This window comes from Hippopotamus amphibius, chromosome 3 (genome assembly GCF_030028045.1).
Source record: "Hippopotamus amphibius kiboko isolate mHipAmp2 chromosome 3, mHipAmp2.hap2, whole genome shotgun sequence".
NCBI classification, from domain to species: Eukaryota; Metazoa; Chordata; class Mammalia; order Artiodactyla; family Hippopotamidae; genus Hippopotamus; species Hippopotamus amphibius.
The window spans coordinates 115,904,339-115,916,366 of record NC_080188.1 but is presented as its reverse complement, the minus strand read 5'-3'; positions in this window follow the sequence as shown (position 1 = coordinate 115,916,366).

Genomic DNA, 12,028 nt, shown 5'->3' with positions numbered 1-12,028 from the left:
AAAGAGTAGCCCCCGCTCTCCGCAACTAGAGAAAGCCCGTGTGCAGCAACAAAGATCCAACACAGCCAATTAAATAAATTTATTTTTTTTAAAAAAGCAATCTATCCATTTACATTCCAGTTCAAAGTATGGGCGAGTGCCTGTTTGATCCCAATCTCATCAAGGTGGCGACCATCTTTTAAAAATAGGTACTAAACTCCGGTTTGCAAGGCAGAAATAGAGACCCAGATGTAGAGAACAAACATATGGACACCAAGTGGAGAAAGCGGGGAGAGTTGGGGGGGAAAGAACTGGAAGATTGGGATACCAAATAGTACACTCTAAATATATGCAGTTTATTGTATGTTAACTGTATCTCAATAAAAGTTCTTAAAAAAAATTACTAAACTAATTAATGATCTTTGAGCTATTAGAGGTCTGTCAGGCTGAAAATCAGGAGGCCAGGCTGGTACAAAGTTCTGGGGTGCTGCGGGCATCCTCTAAAATTGGCTTCACAATCTCTTGCATCCCTTCCTTTACAAAGGCATCCCAATACTTGTTTTCCTTTGCAAAGACATCCCGAAGTATTGGAGGAAAAGACCAAGTAACTTAGAGGTTAAAAGCAATTTTCCCTAAACTCATATGGTATTGTTGTGTGTGGTGAAAGGGAGCGTGGATTTACGTAATTTTAAATTTCACCTAAAGGATAAGCTGGTGAGAATTACTAAGAAATTTTTGAAAAATAGGAGCAGTGAAAGAGAGCTTGTCCTTCTAGATATTAAGCTCTCAGTGTTCTATAAAACTAGTACTAGAAGATAATATAGGCCAATGTTTATCTGATTTAAGGATGAAGGAAAGATGTAACTAAACACAAAATAGTGAAGAGAAGCTATAAAAAGAAAGCCGAAGTAGATTTTAAAATTTTGTAAATCAAAAAGCATCATAATTAAGAAAACATATTTCCAACATATAGGAAGAAGGGTTAATATCCTTATTTATTTATTCATTCATTTAACGTTTATCAAGTTGGGGCACTGTTATAAATGCTAGGGATTCAGTAAAGTATTAAGTACTTTTATACTTTCATAGAAAAAGATAAGACCCTAGCGGAAAAATAGGTGCACGTATAAGCAATTTACAAAAGAAATAGCCAAAAAAAAAAAAAGAAGAAATAGCCAATAAATATATTTTAAAAAAACCACTACCCTAATAATCATGAGCAGGCAGATTAATTCAACAATGAGAAATAATTTTTCACTCTAAAAAAATAACTTAAATATTTTAGAATAGTTCAGCTGAGTTTTGACCCACTGAAGGGTAAATTGGTTAAAACATTTTGGACATAATTTGATAGTAGTTTTTTTAGTGATTAAAAAATAATGTAATTTATTCTAGAAATTCTAGGACTTTATCCTAAGCAATGAATCAGAGATCCAGCCAAGGTTAAACTGACAAGGATTTTATCACAGCATCATCACACACACACACACACACATACACAAATGGACTCAAAGTGTTCAACATTGGAGTCATATTTTAATAAATCAAGGCGCATTTATAAGTGGAAGATTACACAGACATTAGAAACTTTGTTTCCTAAGAATATTTAATGACATATTACTCGGTTTAAAAAGTAGGTTGTAAAACCTTGTGAATGTTTAAATTCTATATGTTTAAAAGCCCACAATATTCCTATATGTGTATATATTTAAAGGACTGAACAGACGTGAAAAAAGTTTGGAAAGATACACAGCACATTGTTGACTTTGGGGAGGAGACTCTTATTTCTGTTTTACAACCAATATTTTATTTTTAAATTTTTGCTATGAGGAAGTAATGCTTTTGCAAACAGGAGCTATTTTAGGAAGATAACATAAGATAAAAAGTGCAATTAACAAAACACACAGGAAGGAATACTTCCTAGCATTATGATGATTTGAATTTTGAACTACATTTTTATTCTTGTCCATATTTTCCAAATTTTCTACAACAAATAAACGTAGCTTTCTTAGCCAGGAAGTAAACCACAACCATTTTTATAAAATGCCTGAAATGTTTAGGTGACCCTTCCAGTCATTTTTACATTTTGGGGTCCCAAAACTCAAGAAACAGGGTACACTTAGTTTGAACCATTGTTAGTTACATGTTCAATGTGTTCTCTTCAACCTCCAGACACGTTCTCATGAAATACTTCTAAATTTGAAGCAATGGGTCCAATTGTTAATCTGGAAAAAGTGCAATAAATAATCACTGTTTCATGCATGTGTCCAGATTTTTCAGACACTCTGTAATGTATTTGTTGCACTGGAGCATGAAGAACAACATATCGAACATAGTATTTGAAAAGGTTTAAAAATAAGTTTAGACTTTCCTGGTGGTCTGGCGGTTGAGACTCCAAGCTTCCAGCACAGGGGCGGGCGCAGGCTTGATCCTTGGTCAGGGAACTGGAATCCTACATGCCGTGTGGCATCGCCAAAAAAAAAAAAAAAAAAAGTTTAACTGGTGGGAATATAATCACAGTACAACCACATTGGAAAATGGTTTGATAATTTCTTTTCCAGTTAAACACGAACCTATCATACAGCATGAGAATTCCACTTGCCCAAGAGAAATGAAAGCATATGTCTAGACACGGCTTGCACACAAATCTTCCCAACAGCGCTGCTCAGAAAAGCCCCAAACTGGAAACGACCCAAATATTCATCAATAGGTAAAGAGACAAACTGAACTGTATCCATATTTCACAACAATACAAAAAGGACAGGCAACCAGCAATACGACAACACGATGAGTCTCTGCATATGGCCCTGAGGGAAGAAGGCAGAAATACAAATGCATGCTATCCGATTTCATTTTTGTAAAATTCTGGAAATGAGAAAGTGAGCTGTTGCAACCTAGAGCCGATCAGAGGTCTCCTGGGGCTGGGGTGAGGGGTGTGACTACACGGGGCATGAGGGAACCTTCTAGGGTGGTGGAGATGTTCTGTATCTTTTCCTTTCTTTCTTTTTTTTGTTTTGAGATGGTCTGTATCTTGATTGTGGTGGTGGTTACATGGCTACATGACAAACAGTGGTTACATTTGTCAGAATTCAACTGCCCACTTAAAATGGGTACATTTTATTGTATGTAAATTTTTACCTCTGCAAAGTTGTGTGTTTTAAAGTGAGTTTATTCTGTGCACGGGGCCCTTCTGAGTGTGGGGTCCTGCACGGGTCCCACACCCATGAAGCAGGCCCTGATTGTTTCCTGGCTTTTCCAATACCTTCACATACTCTGTGTGTGTGTGTGTGTGTGTGTGTGTGTGTGTGTGTGTGTGTTACGCTACATACATGGGATCTTCCTACAAACACTTTTTAAAATTCATTTTCTAACTCAATAACATGCTGAGGTCATCCCTCTGAGTCAATAAATCTAGCGGGACCTCGTTCTCCTGAGAGCACTCCCCCGTAGGGTGTGCCGTGCCGGCACGATCCATCTCCTTTTGATAGCGTTTTAGGATGTTTTCCATTTTTCCCAAGTATCATCATCCAGCCCCCACACGGTACGGGCCTCCGTACACAGAAATTTCTAGGCTTTTTCCCAGTAGCCCGGGCCCCTCCCCGCATAGGACACCATCACTGACGTGTCTAAAGATTGTTTGCCTTTTGCATTTCCCTTCCTGCTTTCTTTCTCTTGAGCTTTAAATAGAGTGGGGAGGTCTCTCTAATCAACGTTCTTCAGCTCAGAGGCTTCTGCCACCCCTCCCCCTCCCTCCAGGGGCCCATGGGACCTGATCCCTTGCTCTCAAATTATGCCTTGGCGCTCCTGGGACCTCGAAGGAAGTCCCCAGGCTAGAAATCAAAGCTGCCGTGGGGTTCCTGAAGTCAAGCAGTCCATGCCTCTGCCCTGGTAGGATTGTCACTAAATACTCACTGCATTTCCAGCAGCCCTGCCACACCTCGGAAGGGTTCCCAGCCTCAGCATTTCCAGAATCTACCACAAGACAGCCTTAGATCTTCACTGGGGAGGGACACAGCCACATTTCAAAGAGGGGAAGTCTCAACCTATATTTTTACCATATACAGCTCACGCTGGCTCCTACACCCACTGGCAACAGCCTCTTGGGCCTCCCGCCGCTGGCTTTGAGGGTCTTCTGAACCTTCAGGGTCACAGGACCTGATGGTCACAGCCTGGAACGTGGGCTCCCCCTCTGTGAGGTCGGCCAACGTTTGTTTACAGCCATCAGGGCTGTTTGAAATGGGAGTGATGGCCTCTGAAAAGTCATCAGATTTTGTGGCCCCTGGAAAGTCACCAGATCCTCTGCTTCCACCTTTGCTGATAAATGACATCCCTGCACTAGGTGATTGATCTTTAAGGATCTCTGAGATTTGGTCCAGGTCCCAAAATGTCAGGGTCCTGGCTCTCCCCCTCCAGAACAGGAGGCATTTTCCACAGCATAGGAGGACTTCAGTCTGTCCTGCTGGGAGCAGGAGGGGGCTCCCGTGGGAGGGGGCTCTCATGGGAGCAACTGACCAGTGAAACCCACTGTCTGATCTGGGCTGGTTGGGCCAGTCGGTGTCCACCCGCCCAGAGCCCTCTGGAGAAGGGATCTCAGGCCCCATCTGGACTCAGGTCCCTCAGAGACTAGTTGATCGGTGTTGATCGCTGTAGTCGATCAGTGGTTCTGCAGGGGGAGGGGACATGCACATTGTCTACCCTAAGCAAAGCCGGGCACTGATGGTGATACAGATTTTATGTGATGGTAACTCCTGCACTAGACAAGGTGTCCGGTGTCGACTGGGCTCCACATGGATTCGCACAGGGGCGATTCAGAGGGAGCATGGGGTGGAGCTCGGGGGCTCGGGGGGCTATAGCAGAGTCCAGGAAGTGAAAAAACACCCACAGAAGGTAAGAGAGTGGGTCAGCATCCTGTGACTAGGCTGGCTGTGTCTGCTAGCTGGCAGTTCCGGAGTTAGGCTTCTGCCCCCGCTAGAGACAGGGGGACAGAGGCCCCTTCCTTCCTGATGATCGCATTCGAAGGAATGGCTCTCAGTCCTTGAGAGAGACACTCCTAGGTGGCGGGAGATACACACACACAAGGCACATCTCAGAGGGACGGAGAAAGGATTCACAATAGTCGGTTTTTATAATGAATGCTCTATGGAAAGGGAGGTGAGGGTCTGTGCTCAGGTGTTGGCTGGAACCAACAGTGAATTCTTTTGGCGCCGTGAGCTTTTCCAGACAGGATCTCAGAGTGAGCCTGGGTCATCCCAGGGATGTGGCCCTAGGCTTCTAGAAGCCACGCTAGAGCCTGGTCTGTTCTCCTAGGGCAGGGGTTTGGACCACACAGTGTATGCCGAGAGTTTTTGAAGTTCTCAACACAGAGAACATGATGTCCTTTGGTACCCCTCCCAGTCTGCGTCCTACCCGTCCCCTTTCATAATTGTTCTTCTCCCACTTTACTAAAATTATGCAAACCCCACCCTTCCAGATCCTCCTTGGTGGGGGAAACCACCGGGGCACTGACAAAGGGACAGTTTGAAGCGTTAGTGCTGGTGGCAAGGAAGTAAATGACTCTAAGACAGATAACACATCATCTTGCAAGTCACATGGTTTCTAGTTTTTCAACAGCATCTTAAGAATTAAGAAGTAATTTGATGCTAGGTTGCTTTGTGATATTTGGCATCTAACTTGGACACAGTTGAAAAAACTGAGTGGCATCACTAGAAAAATTCTTTCTAGTCCCATCCAGTCAGCACTCACATCTATAAAAATGGAAAACAGGATGCTGATGCCTGTCTTGTTTGAGCAATAAATCATATCCATCCGTGGATACATTAGCTCAATGAGAGGGAAGAAATTTTCACACCTCTTTAAGCGAGAGATACATTTCTGATAACATTTAGCTCTTTGTGGCTAATAATTTAATCAAAATTGTAATCCCCATGTTATTTTGATGTGTGTGCTAATAATAATTCTAACAACATAATCTAGGGGGAAAATTTTTATCAGAGCCTTATGACCACAGGAAATACTAAAATTTTAATATTTTAATTTATATACATTTTTGTTTCAAAGAATGGTAGGATGTTTACTTAAAAAGCATGAAACTATATTAGGATAATATTATATGGAAGGAGTAGGGTTCAAGGAGAAAACAGAATGATGTGAAAGTAATCACTTAAAGAACGGTTTACTCATATATTTTAAAATTAGATGATGGCCCAGTATCTAATGATAAACCATAGTGGAAAAGAATATTTAAAATATATATAACTAAATCCCTTTGCTGGACAGAAGATATTAACACATTATAAATCAACTATACCTCAATAAAAAAGTTAAATGATGGTTGAACATTGCAAGGGAGGCAAATTTTTACCTCTACTCTCTCAGGTTTTTCAGCTGAGCTGAGAATTAACCTGACATGAGATAGATTAAGAGGAGAAAAGCATATACATTTACATAAATGTTACATGACCTAGGAGCCTTCATAAGGAGTGAAGACCCAAAGAAATGGTGGAACCGACATGCTTTTATAGTAGTTTGAACAAAGGGAGGTAATCGTGGGAAAGGAACTAAACTATATGGGAGAGGAAGGAAGGTAAGAATTATTTTAACAGGATCTGTTCATGTAGAATTCTCTTGGTCTCAACTTCTTGTCCTTGACATGAGAAGAATGTTACTTTCCTTCTGGAATAGGAGGACATCTTCATATAGGAATTTCATCTTCTGATTTTATGAAAAAGAAGGAAGGTCAGAGTGTTTTTCTTTTGCTTTTTTTTTCTTTATTTTGTTGGGCTCTGCTAGGTCTTTGTTGCTGCACACGGCCTTTCTCTAGTTGCAGCGAATTGGGGCTACTCTTCGTTGCCGTGCACAGGCTTCTCAGTGCAGTGGCTTCTCTTGTTGCAGAGCACTGGCTCTACGTGTGTGGGCTTCAGTAGTTGTGGCACATGGGCTCAGTAGTTTTGGCGCACGGGCTTAGTTGCTCTGCAGCATGTGGGATCTTCCCGGACCAGGGTTCCCCACAGTGTCCCCTGCATTGGCAGGTGGATTCTTCACCACTGCGCCACCAGGGACGTCCCCAGACTGTTTTTCTTGTACTTGTTGCTTTTCAAGTGCCTTTAACTCACAATATTTCTTACGCCAAAGTGGTATATTTGGGGGTGGCGTATTCTGCCACCCTTCACCCCTCCATGTTCAGAGCAACATTATCACTCTAACTAAAACAGAGAGGCAATCCATTGAAGGATATGAACAGAAAAGCAAAATGTGATCCATCCATATGATGGAATCAGCCTTAAAAACGAAGGTGATTTTGTCGCAAGCTACAACACGGATGAACCTTGAGGACATTATGCTGAGTGAAATAAGCCAGTCACAAAAAGACGGATGCTGTATGATGCCCCTTATGTGAGATACTTAGAGTAGTTAAAATCATGGAGACAGAAAGTAGAATTGTGGTTTCCAGGGGCTGGAGGGAGAGGAGATGGGGAGTTATCGTTTAATGGGTTTTAGAGTTTCAATTTTACAGGATGAAATGAACTAAGGAGATGGATGGTGGTGATGGCTGCACAACGTTATGAATGTGTTTAATACCACTGAACTGCACACTTAAAAATGGTTAAGACGGCAAATTTGATATTGAGTCTCTTCTACCACAATTAAAAATTTGAAAAACAAAAGTTCTTTTCCACTAGGTTTGTTTAAAAGGACGATGTAACAGTTTTCTTTTAAAATGTCAGTATATAAAATGTGACACTGAATATGAAATGTGAATCACATCCTGCTTCATCAGACTTTGGTGAAACATTTTAGAAAATGACTTAAAAATGTGTTCAGGCCTGTGATGCAGCTTTCTTCAAAGCATTTCACAAGGCCGGGTCTGGGGAGGCAGTGGGGGCTGGGGACGTCGGGGCGGGGTGGGGGCTGAGCAATTCCCACCCTTGGGCGAAATCTGACCCCGTGCTTGCTTTTGTATGGCCTGCATGCTGAGAATGCTTTTTACGTTTGCAAGTGGTTGAGAAACAGTTAAAAAGAAGAATATTTCGTGATACGTAAAAATGATATGAAATTCAAATTTTAGCATCTAAAAACAGACGTTGATTGGAACACAGCCATGCTCGTCCATCTACATCTTGTCTGTGGCTGCTTTCCCATCCCTCGGCAGAGCGGAGCCGTTGCAACAGAGACCATGGCCAGCGAATCCTCAAATATTTACTATCTGACCATTTACAAAAAAAGTTTGCCAACTGCTGCCCTAAACCACAGATTCAGGAAAGCCGCATTGTAACTCCTGCCCGGCTCCTAACTATGGATCAATCACTTCACCCCTTTGAGCCTCAGGCTTCTTATTTGATTAAAAAAAAAAAAGTCTGCAGCTTGGACAATAGGGTCTCTGAGTCCTCTTTCAGCTCTAAAAATTCAAGAGCGTCTAGGAGAACAATTCGTACTGGTGTTAATGGCTGATGCCTCTCAGGGGGACTTGCCTTTACAAATGACACCTGAAGAGGCCTTGACCCAAGGGATAAAGCACTAACAGCAGGATTTCAGGCACCATGAGTTGGTGGTGGTGATGTTGGTGAAGGGGCTCTTTTTAGCATCACTGGATTTCAGTGTTTGTGGTGAACAAAGGTTTGTACAAATCAATCTGCCCAGTTACAAACACCCGTCACCTTCCCTAGGGGCCAAGCTTGGTCCAGCCCATAAATTCCCCCGGGCCCTGTAGAAGCCTCAGGGAAGACCAGGCACAGAATAGACCAGAAACAGCTCTGAGCTCAAGCGAGCCCCTCCTCTGGCGCCAGGCTAGGTGGCAGGATGGACTCTGTCTTTGTCTACGGGAAGCTCCCCTCTTGAGCGGGCTTGCAAGGAGCAGTGGGAGGAGCCACGTGAGTTACAGGCAGACCAGGGACGGGCCACACCCAGGAGGCCCTGCTGCTCCAGGTGCCCAGGAAGGATCCTTGCAATCCCCCACCCACTCCAGTGAGCTGTGCACTGGCTCTCAGCCAGAGGGAGGGGCAGCAAACAGAAAGGGGGGATGGCTGGGGATCCAGGGTCTCCCTCTGCCTCCCCCCCACTTCCTCCAGCCAGGGGACCAGCCATGCTCTGCTTCCCCACATGTCAAATGTGGCCACACCAGCTTTTGTGGAGGGAGAAGCCATGAGGAAAGGGACAGGGCTGGGGCACCCAGTACCAACAGGGTGACAAGTTGGGTGACAAGTGGTCCTGCACCCTCTGAGAGGGCCACCTCTCCTTGCCCCAGCCTCAGCCGGTTATAGTCAGCTGTTGACGTGCCACGCCTGCCATGGCAAAAGTTTCCGATTTTTCAAATGAAATCAGAAATCTGGAATTCTATGTGAAATCTCCTGATTTTCAAGTGTTGCCAGTTCATTTCCAAAAAAATTTAAAACACTGAACTGGCCTCAAAAAAGCACATGTGTAGGTCAAATGTGGGCTCCAGGCTGCTGGTTTGAGAGGGAAAATCCTAAGTGTGGGACGCAGGAGCTGGGACTCCGGTCTCAGCCCGGCACTGACAGTGCAGCCCATGGGCCTATCACTGAAGCACCATCTTCCTCGTCCCCAAAGCGGGACCACGGTCCCGGGCTTTACAGGCATTTCCTGAGGTAGCACCGCCTCCAGTGGGAGGGTCACACGTGTGTGTGGAAGGCCTCATGACTGCCCTTCCTCTCCTGACTGGGGAACTTGCCCGTGTCTCCTGATGACAAGAGAAGTGAAGCTGGGGCAACTGATGGGGCGGGTTTGAGGCTCCGCCCACCGCTCTTTCTCGCTGCCTCTGGAAGGAAGGGCTAGACTTACCTGGGCAAGGTGCCGTCTGGCCACCTCACTGTGCCCTTGCAGGTGCTGTCAAAGTCCTTTCTGGCAGCCCTCCCCCCACCCAAGGAAGCCTTTCAGACCGGAGATGCTCTAGATCCCCCTGATCGAGACCTTGGGGAGGGGGCGGCTGCTGAGATGGCGCCGATAACCTCATCACGCGGCACACAGACCGCTTTCCGGTTTTCGTGTGGGCGTTTTCCCCTGAGAGGAAGATGTGATGTCCTTGCATCGTCTCTTCCCTGCTGAGGGCGCCGTGACCAGCGTAAGGCCATCTGGAGGAAAGGCCTTGCAGCCCCTGGCTCAGGGCCCCATCACGGGAACCTGGGGTGTGTGGGGGAAGAGCAAGGTCTTGGACCCCACGATCGGGTTTGAAGTCATTCTGCTGCTAGTCGATGGTTGTTCCCCAAGCTTCTATTTTCTATCCATAGAAAGGAGATAATATCAGTAGCTGTCATGTGGGGCTGTTAGGATTAAATGTGATCACGTAAGTAAAGTGCCTGCGCGCAGCCGGCGCATGGCAGGCCAGCCTTTGGAACAGGAGCAGGATAAAGATTTGCAAATGTAATGAAAGCAAAAGCAAATGAAGGAGGAGGAATATTCTTTCTAAACCCTGGGTTGTACAAGAATGATTTCTCTCTGCTCTCGGAATATATTGAGTCCCAATGCCCTGTCCCGCAGACTTGCTTTCTAATTGTATTTCATCTTTTCATCTTGCTTAATTAAGAATATACTGAGAGACTTGGCATTCGGGGGTGTCACTCACATCCCACCCAGGGCTCTGTGCCTGAGTGAGGGGTCTCCTCACCCCTCGGGCAGGGCCTGGGCTCACTGTCACGCAAAGACAACCTGAGGTGCGGCTGGACCTTCAGAAGACCTAGGCAGGTCCGCCAGGTGTGCGATGGGGGTGTGCTGGAGTCCTCGCATTGTCTGAAATTGGGGTAGAAATGAAGGATGACAGTGACAACCTTTTACAACTTTAAAAAAACCTTTTTGGGACACAGATGTTCAGGTTGCTGCATAATCTATTTATAGAAATGCAGTCAAAGGAATGAACAAGACTTCTTCTCAAACAGATGGTGAACTGAAGACCTTCTGATGCTGTGTAAAGTCTTGCCAGGTTGATTTCTCCAAGGGCCAGAAGCCAGACAGGGCCTCTTCATTCCATCCCTTCCCTGGGACAGGGAGAAACCATGCCATGGGGACGGGGTGGGGGGGTCAGGACCCATGTCAAGGGTCTTCCCAGATGGTTTCCACTTTGCCTTAAATGTATTAGATCAGTAAGACCTACTCTTCTCACTTCATCTGGCCCTTTTGCGTTTCCATTTTCCATTCATCTTGACAGAATAACGCTTTATAAAGTATCAAACAGCAGCTCAAGCCCATGACGCTAGGAAGGTGGGTGGCAGGCAGGGGTAGCACCAATGCTCATTCATCCACTGATGCGGGTGATTCAGATTCAGCACCAAAGGGGATATTTAGAGGTGTCTGTGGACAAGGAACGAAAGTACAGGGGGCCTGAGAGGCACTCAGACAAAAGTTAAGGACGGCCCCTCCCTCTCTCCCTCCCGTCCTCAAACATTTATTGAGCAGTTCCTACCGGCCAGACTCTGTTCTGGGTACTGAGAATACAAAGGTGAATAAAGTAGGCAAGAAATCCCCACCCGTGTGGGGCTGCCATTCCAGCCTGCCTCTCCTCTCTATGTGGTCCTCTGCTTGTGATATGTATCATCATTCCAGGCAGGGGCCAGGATCTTTCATTAAATGTTCAACAAGTATTTATTAGTACCAAGAGCAATTGAAGAAGCAGCACCATATTCTACCCGTCTTTGCGTTCCTAGAGACGGGCAGAAAAAATGACTCATAGTGGACACTCATGAAATATTAATTTTATATATATCTGTATGTATATACATACAGATATATTTTTTAAGGACATTCTGCTAGACATTGGTCAGGGTGGGGAAGTGGACAGAAAAAAAAAAAAAAAGCTCAGGCCTTGCCCTTGAGGAACTTATAATCTTTAAAAAAAATTTTTTTTTATTGAAGTATGGTTGATTTACAATATTGTGTAAGTTTCAAGTATACAGCATGGAACTTATCATCTTGATGGAAAAAATAATAAGGTAAAATAATAGAATCAAACAATGAAGTAAGTGGATAGTGGGTGGTGGTGCCCAGTTTCTTCCTGTTGGAGAGGAGGTGGCTGCCGTGATCCACGTGGTACTAGATTAGAGTT